The 18804-nt window shown below is 43.6% G+C and overlaps 1 protein-coding gene across 1 annotated transcript in view; it reads right to left on the reverse strand.

Annotated features, from left to right (window-relative positions):
* Positions 1-18804, reverse strand: part of ENTREP2 (endosomal transmembrane epsin interactor 2) — a 241340-nt gene that overhangs the window by 124855 nt on the left and 97681 nt on the right. The window lies entirely within an intron of this gene.

The raw sequence follows: 18804 nt of genomic DNA on the forward strand, positions 1-18804 counted from the left end.
ATATCTGGGGTTCCGTAGTGGCTTAGAGAGTAAAGAACCTGCCTGCCAATACAGGCAGATGTAAAAGATGCGGGTTCAATCCCTGGGTCAGGGAGATCCCCTAGAGAAGAGAAAGGCAACCCACTCCAGTATTTTTGCCTGGAGAATCCCAAGGACAGAGGAACCTGGTGAGCTACAGTCCATGGGGTTGCAAAGACTCAGACACAACTGAGTGGACTAACACACGCACACACAAATATCCATTCTTTTTCTGAAATTTTTCCTATATAGATTATTACAGAATATTGAGTAGAGTTTCCTGTGTTTTACCAGTAGGTCCTTGTTGATTACCTATTTTATATACAGTAGTGTATGCATATTAATCCCAAACTCCTAATTTATCCCTCCAGCAACACCCTCCCCCTGACTTTTCCTCTTTGGTAACAAAAAGTTTGGTTTTGCTAACTGTAGGTGTGTTTCTGTTGTGTAAATAAGTTAATTTGCATTATTTTTTAATTCTACATATATGTGAGATCATGACATTTATCTTTGACTTACTTCACTTAGTATGACAATTTCCAGGTCAATCCATATTGCTGCAAATGGCATTATTTCTATATTTTGTTACTCCAGTCTGAGCTTACTAATACACTAACACATCCAATGAAGACGAGTTTTAGCAAACTCTGGGAGATGGTGAAGAACAGCGAAGCCTGGCGTGCTGCAGTCCATGGAGTTGCAAAAGTGAGACAGGACTGAGCGACTGAACAACAACAACAACAAACACATCCAGGGTAGGATGCTGTTTTTTTCCCTAAACATCCCCTCTCCTTCTGTGTCTGCTCCCAGGAGGAGCAGATGTCTCTGCTCTCTGATACAGAAACACCGGCACCAGCTCTAACAAGGGCGGGGGGACATTGGAGTGGGGAGGAGACTTTTCAAGAGCAGATGCTAGGCCTCCCCCTCCCTGAGAATGCCTGTTCCCGTCCCCATGGCAACGGGGGAGGGGATGGGGGGAGGGGGGAGGGAACCATATCTCTGCTGGTCTTAGCCTGAACTACTGTTTGCTTAGTCCCAGTAACAGGCAGGATGGTGCTCTGCCATCTCGGTAGTTTTGCAGGTTTACTTCGTCCCACTCCTGTGAGGAGCAAGATCCTGCATCTAGCTGGCCTGAAACCACCACACCTTCTGTAACCCCTGTCTCATTTAAATTGCCAGGATTCTTATTAGCAGTCTGCAGTTTACAACACTGAAGAGGGTCAGAGAAGAGGAACAGACAATTGAGTAGCTGTGAAAGCAAAGCCGAGGAGACTAGGAGAGGCATGAAGCTGCTCAGAGAGAAGGGTTAACTCTCCCAGCACCTGCGAGGTGCTGTGAGGACGGACGCCAACTGGCTCTCTTCTCCACTTCCTCACCCAGCATAAGAGAGGCGAGAGATAAAATTAGAAAGAACTTTCTGCTGTTGAGAGTAATGAGGAGGGAGATGAGACCATGAAAAGGAGAGGCATCTTCAGAGTAGAAGTCCTCCTGTTTGACTGGTGCTGCCCCGGGACACGAAGCCAGGAATAAATGAAGCCTTTATATCTTGTCTGGAAGACTAAAAAGTTCCTTTGCTGCCTAAAATCAGGAACTTCCCCCAGATCTTCCAATAGGGTTCAGAGGCAAATGGTAATGCAACATTTCAGGTAGTGAAGCAAGTCCTTCCAGAATGCAGACCTGAGAGCCAATTAAACTATTTCACAAAACATACGGCTGGCAGCCCAACAGCTACAAGTGATACAGATTTACCACTAAAAAGCCATCATTCACATGTCTGGAGAAAGACCTGTTGCTGCAGTAAGGGTACAGATAGTATTCTGAGCTGCCCAAGCATGGGTGCTCAGTTGCTAAGTTGTGTGTGACTCTTTGTGATCCCATAGACTATAGCCCGCCAGGCTCCTCTGTCCATGGGATTCTCCAGGCAAGAATACTGGACTGGTTGCCATTTCCACCTCCAGAGGGATCCTGACCCAGGGATAGAACCTGTGTCTCTTACACACCCTGCACTGGCAGTCGGGTTCTTTACCAGTGAGCCACCAAAGAAGCAAAGCTGTCAGCTGATGACAAAGTTGCCCCCTGTAAGAAAAAAAAGCGTAGCATCATATAAATATTATAAATAACTCAGGAGTCAAAAGAAAATCAGAGCTGAGATACACACCACATGTTCTGCTGCAATGTGTGTCTCCTAGATGCAAATCAGCTCGTGTGTGTGTGTGTGTGTGTGTGTGTATGTGTGTGCCTGCATGCATGCACGTGGAGGCACAGTCCTATCTGACTCTCTGCGACTCCATGGACTGTAGCCTACCAGGCTCCTCTGTCCATGGGATTTCCCAGGCAAAAACACTGGCGTGGATAAGCCGTTCCCTTCTTCAGGGGATCTTCCTGACCAAGGGATGGAACCCTTGTCTCTTGTATCTCCAGCATAGGCAGGTGGGTTCTTTACCACTTGAACCACCTCAGGGTACCAAATTCATGTGTCTCGCCTCTGTTCATAAGATGCAGCCTTCGCTGGTGCTATTTACTCTGAAATTAGGGTAGTTACTAGACCTAGTACTAGATTTTCTTATGTGATGAGTTAGTAAATGAGCACATATATTACTATGACACTTCTTAAAATAATTTAAAAGTATTTTTAAATAATACTTTGTAATCCTATGTATTTTATTTCATGCATTTAAAACCCTCATTCTGAGAAGGGCTCCGAAGGCTTCCAGAGACTGCTCTGCCAACAGTTAGGAACCCTAAATTTACAAGTCTATTTAGTGCAGATCTTTTAGTGGCAAATCCTCTTTTTTTGTTTATCTGTAGATTTCTTACTTGACCTCATACTTGGAAAATAGTTTTGCTGGATATACAATCCTAGCTGGACAGTTTCTTCTCTGAAGAGTGTGAAGACGTTACTCGACTTTTTGGCTTCCGCTGTTGCCACCAAGGAGTTGGCTGCTGTCACACTGCTGTTCCTTGAGAGGTGCTACTGCTCTCACTCTCTGAAGATTTTTAAAGCTGTCTCCCTGCCCTTGGGGGTCCTGAAGTTTTTGCGTGGTATGTCTATGTGTGCCGTTTTTGCTTTATAATCCTCCTTGAGATGTACTATGTTCTGAAGGTGCCTCCCAGGTGGTGCTAGAGGCAAAGAACCCGCCTGCCAATGCAGGAGACACAAGAGCCGTGGGTTCTGTCCCTGGGTTGGGAAGATCCCCTGGAGGAGGGGATGGCAAACAACTCCAGTATTCTTGCCTGCAGAATTTCAAGGACAGAGGAGCCTGGTGGGTTACAGTCCATGGGGTCACAAAGAATCAGACATGACTGAAGTGACTGAGCATGCATGCACATGCTTCTGAATCTGTACATACATGTTTTTCACTAGTTTGGAGAGTTTTAGCCAACATCTCTTCAAATATCATCTCTTCTACATTCTCACTGTCAGGGACTCCGACAGCCACACCCTGATCCTTCCTACTTCATCCTCCAATCCCTTAGTTCTTCTTTCACCCCTTCCACACAAATGCTGCTCAGTATTCCATTCTGAATAGTTTTTTCAGGTTATTTTCCAAATGACTAACTTCCCTGCTGGCCAGCTGTTAAACATGTGCATCAAAAATGGCACAGACCTAAACCCAACCAGGAGTCTCCAGCTCAAAGTGGGAGCCCTGGTCAACCTGCAAAACCTTAAAAAGAAAAGAAACTAGGCTAATGCCAACCATGAACTTCTGGGTGCTTCTTTATGTAGCATCATCATGGCAAGAGCCAATGAACATATCCGTGGTTTCAGTTCAGTTCATTTCAGTTCAGTTGCTCAGTCATGTCCAACTCTTTGTGACCCCATGGACTGTAGCACGCCAGGCCTCCCTGTTCATCACCAACTCCCAGAGTTTACTCAAACTCATGTCCATTGAGTTGGTGATGTCATCCAACCATCTCATCCTCTGTTGTCCCCTTCTCCTCCTGCTTTCAATCTTTCCCAGCGTCAGGGTCTTTTCAAATGAGTCAGTTCTTCACATCAGGTGGCCAAAAATTTGGAGTTTCAGCTTCAGCATCAATCCTTCCAATGAATATTCAGGACTGATTTCCCTTAGGATGGACTGGTTGGATCCCCTTGCAGTCCAAGGGACTATCAAGAGTCTTCTTCAACACCACAGTTCAAGAGCATCAATTCTTCAGCACTCAGCTTTCTTTATAGTCCAACTCTCACATCCATACATGACTACTTGAGAAACCATAGCTTTGATTAGACAGACCTTTGTTGGCAAAGTAATGATTCTGCTTTTCAATATGCTGCCTAGATTGGTCATAACTTTTCTTCCAAGGAGTAAGCATCTTTTAATTCCATGGCTGTACTCACCATTTGCAGTGATTTCTGGAGCCCCCAAAACTAAAGTCTCTCATTGTTTCCATTGCTTCCATGGTTTCCATTGCTTTTCATCGCGTCCATTGTTTACATTGCTTTCCATGCTTCCACTGCTTCTATTTGCCATGAAGTGATGGGACCAGATGCCATGATCTTAGTTTTCTGAATGTTGAGCTTTAAGCCATCATTTTCACTCACCTCTTTTACTTTCATCAAGAGGCTCTTTATTTCTTCTACGCTTTCTGCATAAGGGTGTCATCTGCATATCTGAGGTTACTGATATTTCTCCCAGCAATCTTGATTCCAGCTTGTGCTTCTTCCAGCCCAGCGTTTCTCATGATGTACTTTGCATAGAAGTTAAATAAGCAGGGTGATAATATACAGCCTTGACGTACTCCTTTTCCTATTTGGAACCAGTCTGTTGTTCCATGTCCAGTTCTAACTGTTGCTTCCTGACCTGCATACAGATTTCCCAGGAGGCAGGTCAGTTGGTCTGGTATTCCCTCTTTTTAAGAATTTTCCACAGTTGGTTGTGATCCACACAAAGGCTTTGGCATAGTCAATAAAGCAGAAGTAGATGTTTTTCTGGAACTCTCTTGCTTTTTCCATGATCCAGCAGATGTTGGCAATTTTATCTCTGGTTCCTCTGCCTTTTCTAAATCCAGCTTGAACGTCTGGAAGTTCATGGTTCATGTACTGTTGAAGTCTGGCTTGGAGAATTTTGAGCATTACTTTGCTAGCATGTGAGATGAGTGCAATTGTGCAGTAGTTTGAACATTCTTTGGAATTGCCTTTCTTTGGGACTGGAATGAAAACTAACCTTTTCCAGTCCTGTGGACACTGCTGAGTTTTCCAAATTTGCTGGCATATTGAGTGCAGCACTTTCACAGCATCATCTTTTAGGATTTGAAATAGCTCAACTGGAATTCCATCACCTCCACTAGCTTTGTTTGCAGTTATGCTTCCTAAGGCCCACTTGACTTCACATTCCAGGATGTCTGGCTCTAGGTGAATGATCACACCATCATGATTATCTGGGTTGTGAAGATCTTTTTTGTATAGTTCCTCTGTGTATTCTTGCCACTTCTTAATATCTTCTGCTTCTGTTAGGTTCATACCATTTCTGTTAGGTCCATACCATTTCTGTCATTTCTGTGGTTTAAGAAGAATATATAATTGGAGACCAATTACACATGGGCATGATATTTTATAATATGCTCAGTAAACAAAGGGCTTCTCAGTTCACAAAGCGATCAGTTACATTAATGAGAAAAAGGAACAACTCAACTGGAAAAAATGGCAAAGGATTCTGAATAGGAAATTCACATTTTTAATGGGCAATAAACATATAAACGGATGCTTAAGCCTTAACTCTGATTTTTTCAGAGCAAGCCAAACGATTAACATTTTTATCAGTCAGACTGCCAATGATTTTTGGTGAAGTTTGATTGCACCCAGTGGTGCCAAGGACAGAGTGGAAGGTGGGGGAGAGTTCCTCTTGAACATTACGGATGTTGATATAATTTGATGTAGCCTCCCTTGGGGCAATTTCATAATCCTCTCAAACTAGGAAGTGCACATACTCATGCTAAGTGATGGGAATTTAGCCCATGGATGTGCTGCCGGAGACATGCCACGTCGTTCACTGCAGAAACCTGTAACTAGTGGGTTAATATAAAGGGCTACTTCAATAAAGCTTGATATTTATATATAACGTGAATACACGCATTATGACATCTGAGGTAGCTCTGTGCGTGCTGTTGTGAGATGCTGTCAGAGATAAATAACCGACAAGACACAGCCCGATGCGTAGAGAACAAATCCCATTTGTGTAAACAGAAAGGAGTGGATGCTGATACATACAGAAACAATTCTATGGAAGGAAAGACAGGAAACCTAATGATGAGAAACTGGATTGGGGAACAGGAGAAAGGATGCCGGCTTTTAAGTATGTAACTGCTGGTGACAATGATTTTAATCTACGCATGAACTACGTCAGGAATATTTTAAGCTATGCATACAGTTGGGCTTCCCTGGTGGCTCATATGGTAAAGAATCTGCCAGCAATGTGGGAGACCCAGGTTGAATCCCTGGGTCAGGAAGATCCCCTGGAGGAGGAAATGGCAACCCACTCCAGTATACTTGCCTGGAGAATCCCATGGACAAAGGAACCTGGCAGGCTACAGTCCATGGAGTCACAAAGAGTTGGAAACAACTGAGCGACTTTCACTCACTCACTCACTCATCCATGCAGTTTGAGCCTGTAATTCCTCTTCTAAGAATTCCAGGTACTAACTGAAGTATTATATTTCATTCTGAAAATGGGAACCAATCTGGGTTTTCGGCAAGAGGGCCCTGCTTGTCTTTCAGGTCCTTCCAAGTGTTGCCATTAAGTATCGTTATGGAAGAACATTTAGTGCCACTCAGAAAATTTCACAGCACATAAATGAAAAAGAAGAAAAGGAAAAGCAGGCTACACAATGGTTGGGAGGGGGTGAGTTTCCCTTCTATTAAGTAAATAAATACACATGCTGACATGCAAACACACAGAGAAGCCAGCACCAAATCCCAAGACACGTGTGATTATCTCCTGAGGGATTCTAACTCCCTCCACGTTATTTCAAAACCATGTTTTATACAGAAGACAGAAAACACTTTACTGAAACTCAGGCTAATCATGGCTGCTTCTTCCTTCTTGGGGCAGTGGTGGAGGGCCGGGGTACACCCACGTAAGTAGGAGGTAACCCCTGCCACGCCCTCTTCCCCAGGTCGGACAAGTGGGTGGGGCCAAAGTCCAGTACTTACACTGTTGGGCCCTTTGATTACAAGATATGTCAAGGTCTCTGTGGTCTTATGGCTGAGTGAAGGGGGCAGGAAATCAGGATCCCAGCACTGTGTGGGGGTCCAATGCAGACTCACAGGTGTGTGTGTAGAGCAGGAAGGCCTGGTCTCCCCAGCAAGGGGCCAGCTAGGTGGTCATGGGCAGTTCCCTGTGGGCTGCCCCTCTGTGATGAAGAATGATGAGAATTTAAGACATAAATGCAACTTCCAATGCATGCTGGACTCTCCTGATCCCTTGTTTCTCTCAGCCCAAGTGGGAAAGAAAACACCAAGTGGGCAGTTACATCGCCTAGTCTGGCAAAGAGTATTTTATGAACCATCAGACCCTGATGCTGGGAAAGATTGAGGGCAGGAGGAGAAAGAGGTGACAGAGGGTGAGATGGTTAGATGGCATCACCGACTCAATGGACATGAGTTTGAGCAAACTCCAGGAGATGGTGAAGGACAGAGAAGCCTGGTGTGCTGCAGTCCACAGGGTTGCAAAGAGCCGGACACGACTTAGGGACTGAAGAACAGTAACATGACCCATTTACAAATCACGTTGATTCTCTTCTTTTAGAACAGATTATCCTCTTTGCACAACAATAAAAACAATGTATTTGTTGATACAGAACATTAATTCCATTAAAATCGCATTACATGTAATGAAAAGCTATCAGAGTATAATTATGCAAGCGAATTCACAGATTCACATCAACTTTTGAATCCACTGGAATTACAATAGGATGCAAGCCTGTCTGGCAGATAAATTGCTCTTCTGTTTCCAGATGATTATGAATAAAGGCCACTGTGCTAATGTTATAAACCACACATGCTATTTGTGCAAACTCCATAACCCAGTACTGTGCCTTCAAGGTACCTTGGCCTGGGTTTTCCCAGGGCGAGAGGCTGTGCTCCCAAATCTTTCTCAGTCAACCCCACCCCGAGCATGCTCCCTTCTAGGAACTCCTGCCTCTGCAGCCAGTGGACTGGACCCTGCAGGACTTCTGAATTCCTGGACACTCGCAATTGCCCCTCACAGCGCCCTCTGCTGCCCAGACCTGTCCACTGAGGGGCCCGCAGACTGCCCTCCTTCAGAACTCCCACATCTGATCAGTGGTGGACTTGGGATCACCAAGTTCAAGGAATCCCCTTCCACCCTCATTGTCCTACCCCTGCCTTTCCAGAACACTCTCTTGCCTAGGCTGCCCCCACCAGACCCCTACAGCCACCCTTTAACAGGAGCTCCCTTATCCCCTCCCCCAAGCTCCCTATCCCCTCCCCGCTCCCCAGCAGACCATCTTTCCTGCAGTAACTCACTCTCACTTTCTCTTTGCATTCAAAACCCTTCTCCTGGCCTCCCTCCCTTGTGGATCTCCTAGAAAGTGCTGGAAAAAGACATCATTCAAAAAGGCACATGTACCCTCAGCATTTACTGCACCACTATTTACAATAGCCAAGACATGGAAGCAACCTAGATGTCCATCGACAGAGGAATAGATAGAGAAGATGTGGTATATATATACAACAGAATATTACTCAGCCATATAAAGAATGAAATTGGGCCATTTAAAGATGCGTGGATAGACCTAGATACAGTCAAACAGAGTGAAGTTAAGTCAGAAAGAGAAAAACAAATGTCATATATTAACACATACATACGGAGTTGAGAGAGAAGTTGTACCGATGAACCTATTTGCACAGATGTAAAGACGTAGAGAACCCACATGTGGACAGAGCAGTAAGGTTACAGTGGGATGCGCTGAGAGAGCAGCACCGACATAAATACTCTGTCATGTGAAAATAGACGGCTAGCGGGGAGCTGCTGTATAACACAGGGAGCTCAGATCAGCGTCCTGTGATGGACCTAGAGAGGTGGGATGGGTTGGGGCGGGTGGGTCAAGAGGGAGGGAGGTGATATATATATATATATATATATATATATATGTATGTATACACATAGCTGATTCATGTTGTTGTACAGCATAAACTAACAGAACATTGTAAAGCAACTATACTCCAATTAAAAAAAACAAAAAAGCTCTACCAAAGAAACTATTCCACACTGAAATAAGACTGTCAGACTGTCTTAAGTTTCCAGGCCTACATGCAGTTATCTGAGTAAAGAAAAGAAACTTCCATGTGGGCAATATATATATAGTATATATTATCTTGCGAATATAACTCATGGCTATTTTCCATATAAATCATCTCAAATCAAGATTTGATTTTCTCTAACAGCTCTAGTCTAAAAAGAAGAGTTATGAACAGGAGTAAAAAAGACACATGCATTCACTGTTTCTTTAATTGTATTTTCTGCAAAACTCTGCTGTTCTATTTTTAATATTTGATTACAGCATCAACAGAGCTATATTCCACAAAAGCAATTATGTTTTGCTCAGCAAAAAATCAGAACAGAATAATATGTGGCATACTAACAACTGCAAGAATAGAAGCAATTTAGAACATTTTGGAATAATGATTGGGGTAATTTTTCAGGATTTACAGAAAACACAGTTTAACAACATACTACCCATGGAGTCTACTGCAATGTTTAAGTTATGTGCTATACAAACCAAAAATGCACAGAGAACTCAGTATTTTATAAAAAAAAAAAAATAACAGCACTGGAAACACCTAAGCTTTTATCTCACACTTCCTACTCATCAGCTCTCTCTGTGTAGAAAAAACAGCATTTAATTCAAAGTGCTTTCCTTTTCTTTAAGGTCTAATGGTCTATCAAGTACTGAAGTGGAATTGTACAGCCAACACAGGGAAGGCAAACAGGTGGCAACCCCCTGCCCCATAAGCGGAGAGACCACACTGATCTAAGATGGCAGTGCTCCCAGCAGACGCCACCTCAGGATCCTCGCCGACACAGTCTTCCGGGTGCCATGACTCAGAATTTGCGTTGGCAGGTCACATCTCGCCTACTTGAAGGTCCTCAAAGAACAGGCAGGGGCAGACAGTCTTCCAGGTGCCATGACTCAGAATTTGCGTTGGCAGGTCACATCTCGCCTACTTGAAGGTCCTCAAAGAACAGGCAGGGGCAGTTTCGGGTGCCCATAAAGGCAGTCATGCTTACAGAGGTCTTCCACGTCCAGGCAGCACGGAGAGGTCAGTAGCACATCAGTGTTCTCATCAAGAACGACCTGAAGGGCTTCCCTGGTGGTCCAGTGGTAAAGAATCTGCCTGCCAATGCAGGGGGCATGGGTTCCATCCCTGTTCCAGAACTAAGATCCCACATGCTGTGGAGCAACTAAGCCCGTGTGCCACAAATGCTGAGCCTGCACTCCAGAGCACATGCTCCACAACAAGAGAAGTGACCACACTTCAGCTAGAGAGCAGCCCCTGCTCAACACAACTAGAGAACACCCATGCACAGCAACCAAGACCCAGCACAGCCAGATAAAGTTTAAAAGAAAAAAACAAAACGTGAAAAGCTAGACAAACTATGGAAATCAACTCCTTGAAACAGCTTCAAGCAATGAAATTCAGAGATGCCACAGTAAGGAGAGACCCTCCCTGCTGAAGGGATTCTAGCCTCCATAGCTTCTTTAATCCTACAGACACAGGCAGGAGTCCTGGCCTGACTGGAAGAGACCTGGGGTCCAAGCATGGGGTTGGCTTTCCCCTCCGGTCATGTTTCACATTCCGAGGGCAAAAGACATAAATCTTAACCAAAGAGCTACTGAAAGCACAGCGAAGACAAAGATTTGTAATCCGGAAACCCCAGAGGGCTGTGAAGAACACAAAAGACTCTTGTCTGGAAGCCCTAAAGGGTCGGTGCTCAGAACAAAATGCGGTTTACCTGGGCTGCAGACCAGCTTTGACGCAGCAGAGCCTGGATGGTTGAAGGTGGTGGCCACCAGGTAAGGAAGTCAGCCAACCAATTTCAAAACAGTTACCATGCCCAAGAAAACAGAGAAAAAGATGAGCATAATAAATGAGAGGAAGACTTTCACCAGGTAATTCCAGTCTTTAAAAATGGAACTAAAAAAAAAAACACACACAAAAAAACAGTATCTAAAATCGGTAACTCAACAGAAGGGTTTGACAGAAAATTAGACACAACAGGAAGATTGGACTAGTCAACTAGAAGACAGGTCGATTAAAACAGACACTCAAACTAAAACAGAAAACAGGGAGTCTGGAATGAATATGCACATGCTGCTATATTTTAAATGGATAACCAACAAGGACCTACTGTACAGCACAGGGAACTCTGTTCAATGTCATGTGGCAGCCTGGATGAGAGGGAAGTTTGGGGAAGAATGGATACATGTATATGTACAGCTGAGTCACTTCACGGTCCACCTGAAACTATCACAACACTGTTAATCAGCTATACCCTGATATAAAATTATAAGTTAAAAGAACAGTATTATAGAGGAAGTGTAACATAACAAAAGGCCTAACATTTGTGATTTAGACCCCAGAAAGAGAAAACAAGAATAGGGTGGAAGAAAGAATGGCTGAGAATTTTCCAAAATAAACAAAATATCAAATCGGCCAAGCTGGCTTACTACAGAAACAGACAGATTACATAAAAGAGAAAATCTTAAAAGCAGTAAAGGGTGGATTTTGACACACACACATTATCTTCAAAGAAGTAACAAAAAGACTGAAAGTCAATTTCTAACAGAAATGATGGAAACCACCTTTAAAGTTCAGACAAAAAAATAACTGCCAATGGAAACCACCTTTAAAGTTCAGGAAAAAAAAAAAAATAACTGCCAACGTAGAATTCTATAACGAAGAAAACGTCCTTCAAAAGATGAAGATGAAATTAAGACTTCTTCTAACAATCCAACAGAATTTGTCACCAGCAAACCTGCACCAGGAAAAAGGAAAGGAAAATGACCCTGAGGGAAGCCAGATACACCAGAAGGAATAAAGACCGATGAAAAGGGTGAATGAATACTGACTGCAGCCAAATCTTAGAGGCTCTGAAAATGACAGGTGGTACTGACCAGTTAGTCCTAAAGGAAATCAACCCTGCATATTCAGTGGAAGGACTGATGCTGAAGCTCCAATTCTTTGGCCACCTGATGCAAAGAGCCGACTTACTGGGAAAAAGACTCTGATGCTGGGAAAGATTGAGGGCAGGAGGAGAAGGGGATGATAGAGGATGAGATGGTTGGATGGCATCACCAACTCAATGGACAGGAGTCTGAGCAAACTGCAGGAGATGGTGAAGGACTGCAGAGATGGTATGGTGCAGTCCATGGGGTCACAAAGAGTCGGACATGACTGAGTGACTGAACATCAACAATAACAATATACACATAATATATAAGCACAGGAAAGGAAACAGTTCAACTGTGAATAACTGGGCCTTCTCCAAATATGACCTTGGACTCTTTAATTCAAATCCATATTTAACACTGTGCATAGCGGTTTCTGCACTGCACACTCTACGCAGGGAATGCTGGCACAGGAAATCACAGTGGGAACTCAGAAAGAGATAGGATAGAGTGCTTTTTTAAAACTGAAAACCTTTCTCTGACTATATAAATAGCATATACTCATGTTGCTGAATTTACATAACATGAAAAATTATACAGAGGAGAAAATAAAATTCACCCATACTACCACATTCAGAGAAACCAACGACAATCTTCAAGTGTATTTACCTTGCTTTTTCCTATTCACAAAGTTCATTTTATTTTAATAAAGACTTTGCTCAGAGTACACAGTTTTTCACTTAGAAATATACTGTGGACATCTATGGACACTAATCCTCCAACGATAGAGTGTCTCGTTCTTCTAATTCTACTGTACATTCTATTTCTACCATCAAAACCCACCGAACAAGATCTATCAACTTTTTTATTAAGGCATATTTGAGTTACAATATTATGTTAATTTCAAGCATACAACACAGTGATTCACAACTTTTAGAGGTTATGCTTCATTTACAGTTATTTAAAATACTGGCTATATCCCTGAGATCTACAGTGTAACCTTTAGCATGTTTATGCCTCTTTTCCCTGGTGACTCAGGCAGTAAAGAATCTGCCTCAATGCAGGAGACTCAGGTTCAATCCTTGGGTCAGGAAGATCCCCTGGAGAAGGGAATGGCAATCCACTCCAGTATTCTTGCATGGAGAATCCCACGGACAGAGGAGCCTGGCAGGCTACAGTCCATGGGGTCACAAAGACTTGGACACGACTGAGTGACTAACAATTTTGCTATTTTGGTCAAGTTTTCTATTTGTTTGTTGTTTCCTTTTTCTACTCATTTGAAAATTACACATCTATTTGCTATTCAAATTTTAAAATACCTATATGAAAACATATACCTAGCATGTGTATATCAGTGGCACATATACCCACAAGCTCTAGGCAAGAGGCAAGATTTTCTACTCTACCAAACCTCCCAGATTTTATTAAACAACCACAACTATTCAAACTTAATTCTGTACTTTAATTGCTTACTGCTGCATTATTTTTACCAATGCTTCCCTTGACTTATCTTTCATTGATAACTTTTTTCATTTGGCTTATGCACATCAAGTAATTTCTTCTTTTAGATGTGGCAGAGAGTTTGAATCTATTGTATTTCTGACAATAACTATAATTTGCCCATTTATGAAATGAGCTTGGAAATTTTACATATAGAAAGCCTAGAGCCACCTAGCTTAAAAATCTTATTCCCTCTGCATGTGTGCTAATTCACTTTAGTCATGTCTGACTTTGCAGCCCCATGGACTGTAGCCCGCCAGGCTCCTCTGTCCATGGGATTCTCCAGGCAAGAATACTGGAGTGGGTTGCCATGTCCTCCTCCACTTATTCCCCCTAAAACATATTAATGTTGTTGCATCACTTCCTAGCACTGGGTTTTTGAGGGTTTTTTTCCTATTATTATTTATTTATGTTTATTGAATTAAGTCAATTTACAATGTTGTGTTAATTACTGCTGTATTGGTCTTGAAGTTTAGATTCTAGGATCAATGTGTTTTTTTCTTACCTTATGCTTATCTTTGATTTTTTTTTTAATTGCTGAGATTAAGGAAAAATCAGAACTGAAACACCTACCCAATGCCCACCCAATATTTGACATCTACTCTCCATGCCCCTCAGGTCTTTCCTCCCAACTCCCCTATCTTTAGCCCAAAGGGCCCGCCACAGTCTCACTCTCTCATCCAGGTCTGCTTACCGGAACCATGTCAGGTCCTGTATACAGATTCTGCATTTTACTCTCTTCTGTGCTGTTTCTGCTCTCAGATCTCACTGAGGCCAGGAGTCAGAGGTAGTTATGAGCCTTCTTTACATGTCTCTGTTTCTCTGTGTGCCCAAATCCTAACCCCAGAGGTTAGCACACGACATGACTTTGACACTAACAAGCACTTTGAGATGCCCTGTGTCTGAGCACCAAGAAGTCAGTGTGATGCCAGGAGTAAAGGCCACGCCTGGGACATAGAAGCAGAGAAGAGCTTGAGGTTGGGACCAACCCCAGTGCTCCGACTCATGCTGCCTTTAGAGCGAGCCGGGCAGGGAGGCCGAAGAAACCTGTGGACACATGGCTCCCAAAAAGGAGGCAGGGTGGACCCTCACATGCAGTGAGGCTTCATTTCTTGTTCTTTGACCCTGTGTGATTCATTTGGTTGTTCACTGCAGCACTACTTACAATAGCTAGGACATGAAAGCAACCTAAATGTCCATCAACAAGTGAATGGATAAAGATGTGGGACACATACACAATGGAATATCACTCAGCCATAACAAGGAACACATATGAGTCAGTTCTAATGAGGTGGATGAACCTAGAGCCTTTATACAGAGTGAAGTAAGTCAGAAAGAGAAAAACAAATATATATTAATGCATATATATGGAATCTAGAAAGATTGGTACTGATGAATCTATTTATAGGGCAGCAATGGAGACGCAGGGGCTTCCCAGGTTGTGCTGGTAGTAAAGAATCACCCTGCAATGCAGGAGACATAACAGACGTGGGTTCGATCCCTGGGTTGGGAAGATCCTCTGGAGGAGGGCATGGCAATCCACTCCAGTACTCTTGTCTGGAGAATCCCATAGACAGAGGAGCCTGGCAGGCCACAGTTCATGGGGTCGCAAAGAGTAAGACACAACTGAAGTGACTTAGCATGCACGCAAGGGAGATGCAGACATAGAGAAGAGACTTGTGGATACACAGTGGGAAGGAAAGAGTGAAAAAATTGAGAGAGTAGCCCTGAAACATATACATTACCGTATGTAAAATACAAAGCCAGTAGGAATTTGCTGTGTGACAAAGGGAGTTCAAACTGGTGCTCTGTGACAACCTAGAGGGGTGAGATAGGGTGGGAGGTGGGAGGGAGGTTCAAGAGGGAAGGAGGGGACTCATGTATACCTAAGGCTGATTCACGTTGACGTTTGGCAGAAACCAACACAATATTGTAAAGCAATTATCCTCTAATTAAAAATAAATTCAAAAAAGGAAGGAAACCTGACTTTTCTGCTATGTTATTCAAAATGTCTCTATGTTTCTGTAAATACTCTGTGTATGTTAACTGGTTTTTCTAACGTTTCCATTCTTTCCAGGCCTAAATCCTTTTCCCACAGCTACTTTCAAATAAATGTGAGCCAAGAACTAGGCCACCAATACCTTGGCCACTTAATGTGAAAGCTGATTCATTGGAAAAGACCCTGATGCTGGGAAAGATTGAAGACAAAAGGAGAAGAGAGCAGTAGAAGATAAGATGGTTGGATAGCATCATCAATTCAATGGACGAGAACCTGGGCAAACTCCAGAAGATGGTGAGGGACAGCGAGGCCTAGCACGTTGCAGTCCATGGGGTCACGAAGAGTCAGACATGGCTGAGTAACTGAACAACAGCAAAGGACTTCACCTACACCACAATTCCTGAGAATCCCAGGGTGGGGGGCTGGGGACGGAAAGGTGGACCACCTGAGATCCAGCCTTCAGGCGGTCTAACTGGGGGTTCCTGAGGTGGGGCCCAGTTGATCAGTTTCTCCGGCTGCTGTAACCTGTTACCACCAACTTAGAGGTGAAAGCCCACAAGCGCATCACCGCACAGTCCTGGAGGTGTGAAGTCCAAAATGGGGCTGCTGTAACCTGTTACCACCAACTTAGAGGTGAAAGCCCACAAGCGCATCACCGCACAGTCCTGGAGGTGTGAAGTCCAAAAGCCTCAGAGCGAAGGTTGGTGCCTCCTTGCCCTCCCTGAACCCTGCTCCCACCCTCACCCTCCTCCTCTGACTCTTCTGCCCTCTCCTTTCCCTCTGACGACCTTATGATGAGATTGCCCCCATTCCCCGTTTACTCCAGGAAAATCTCCCTGTTCCTAAATCCACAATTTACTCCCATCTGAAGAGCCTCCTTTGCCGCGACAGGTTAACATATCCGCGGGTTCTAGGGGCCGAGACACAGACATCGCGGGGGCAGGGGCGTCATGCTGCCCACACACCCTGGAATCTGCAGGCTTAACAAGAACCAACAGAATACATGGTGAGAAGAACCAGACTAGGGTCACTACCTCATCACGGGAGCCAGTTCTTTCAGGACTCTCTGAGCCCTCTTCATGGAAAAAGGGAAAAACTGTGATGAGCAAATTGATCATAATACAAGAAGAATTCGCTCAGTCTTGTTCAATGGTTTGCAAATCCATGTACTATAGCCCACCAGGCTTCTCTGTCCATGGGATTCTCCAGCAAGAATACTGGAGTCTGTTGCCATTTCCTTCTCCAGGGGATTTTCCCGACCCAGGGATCAAACTCAAGTCTCCTGCGTTGGCAGGTGGATTCTTTACCGCTGAGCCATTAGGGAAACCCACAAGCAGAATACTCCCTTGGCTATTTATTAAAATAAAATACTGCGGTATGCACCTAACCTACTTATAAGAATTCATTTGTAAGTGAAATATCAAATGAGAAAAAAGACACGTTTAAGAGTCAGTGGAGTAAAATTATAATCAAACCAAAAACCTGGGCTATGATATTTCCAGGGCCACTAGAAGTCCTTTCCACAATGAAACCAAAAGCCTTACACGTTCCTTCTCAGAGCTATCACACTAGGTTTTTAAACAGCTGGACTCTCGTACACTCAGAAAATATAATTTCTGAATGCTTCACTTTTCCATTTCTCTTAAGCTTTTTCACCGAAAGGAAAAAAGTAAAATTTCTGAACTGTTCAAACATGTTATTAGGAAACAGAATTTTTAAACAGCCAGGGTTCTCAGTCCATGCCCGTACTCCAAATGTGTCACTATTTATTATAAATAGCACCCAGAATTGACAGATTTTATAACGTGGGAGTTTCCTGGACTGTCATTCGTCAGCTGATGTAAAAGTTAGTGTAATGAAAATGTCAAGAAACAGCATCACATTTAGAAACCATGAAACACAAAAATGGAGCTGTCAGTCATCCTGAACACTTGCCGAATAAAAAGTTTTAAATAGAGTCACGGGTCATCAGAACCACACACCACAACATCCGCTGCACAGAGATGCACCAGGATTATGGAAAGAACCCAAGATTTGTCAGGTGGTCAGTCACATTGGCTCACATCACACTTGCTTTCAACGGACACACTCAGGTCTCTTTTCACGTTAGCTGCCAAAACCCCAGTTTTCTCTCCTTTGTGCTTGCTCTTTGGAGGTCTGCTTTTTGGATCTGTGCATCCTACGTTAAATCTGGGATTTTATATTTGTGTTTAGTGTTTATTCGCTCAGTCGTGTCCAACTCTTTGCGACCCCATGTATTGTTACCTGCCAGGCTCTTCTGTCCACAGGATACTCCAGGCAAGAATACTGGAGTGGGTTGCCATTTTTCTTCTCCAGAGGATCTTCCCTATCCAGGGATTGAACCCAGGTCTCCCACACTGCAGGAAGATTTTTTTACCATCTGAGCCACCAGACTCTATTTCCCATTTAACTCCTTAAAAATGTCATCTTCATTGGTTTCAGCCCTTTCTCCCTTCTGTACTGATTCTGACAAGAGCTGATGGGAGGGACATCAAGCAGTTTGTGGTTGACGCTGACAGACAGACAGCAAAGATCTAAAACTGTACTTCCTGAGAAGTCAGCAAGGAACTAGCTAAAGGATGCCAACAGGACTCAGTGATATCCACGCCCTACCAGGCTGAGGGCACCTCCATGATTGGGGTTAAGAGGTGAGGGAAGGAGGCCAGTGAAAAGAGGCAGAATGAGGGGTCACCCAAACCAGCTGGGCTGTCTGAATGGGGCCAGAATCCCCACCTGCCCAGACTCTCAAATCCTATTGACATATATAAACCATTCTTGCTAACATTATTTTTATACCTAAGCAACAGTAAACTCATCAGTTTGACTATCATCTTATAATCCTTGGTATTGCAGCCTGAGGAAAATCAGTAAATAAATTAAAAAGTAAAATAAATCTTATAAGCCTATTTTCACACACACAAAAAATTATACTGTTTATAAGGGCAAGGAGTAAGAGGTGGAAGCAAAGATCAATCCATTCTCCTCTCACTCCAGGCCTAAGAATCCTCACTTGCGATTCTTCAAGTTAATGAAATGAACACAGACCACTCTGATGAGGAGGTCTGGAATAATGGAATCGCGGTGTGTTTGCATTTTCTTTCAGTGTGAACGGGCTAGTCTGATAGTTAGCGAGA

Source organism: Bos mutus, chromosome 21, assembly GCF_027580195.1.
Source record: "Bos mutus isolate GX-2022 chromosome 21, NWIPB_WYAK_1.1, whole genome shotgun sequence".
In the NCBI taxonomy this organism is placed as follows: domain Eukaryota; kingdom Metazoa; phylum Chordata; class Mammalia; order Artiodactyla; family Bovidae; genus Bos; species Bos mutus.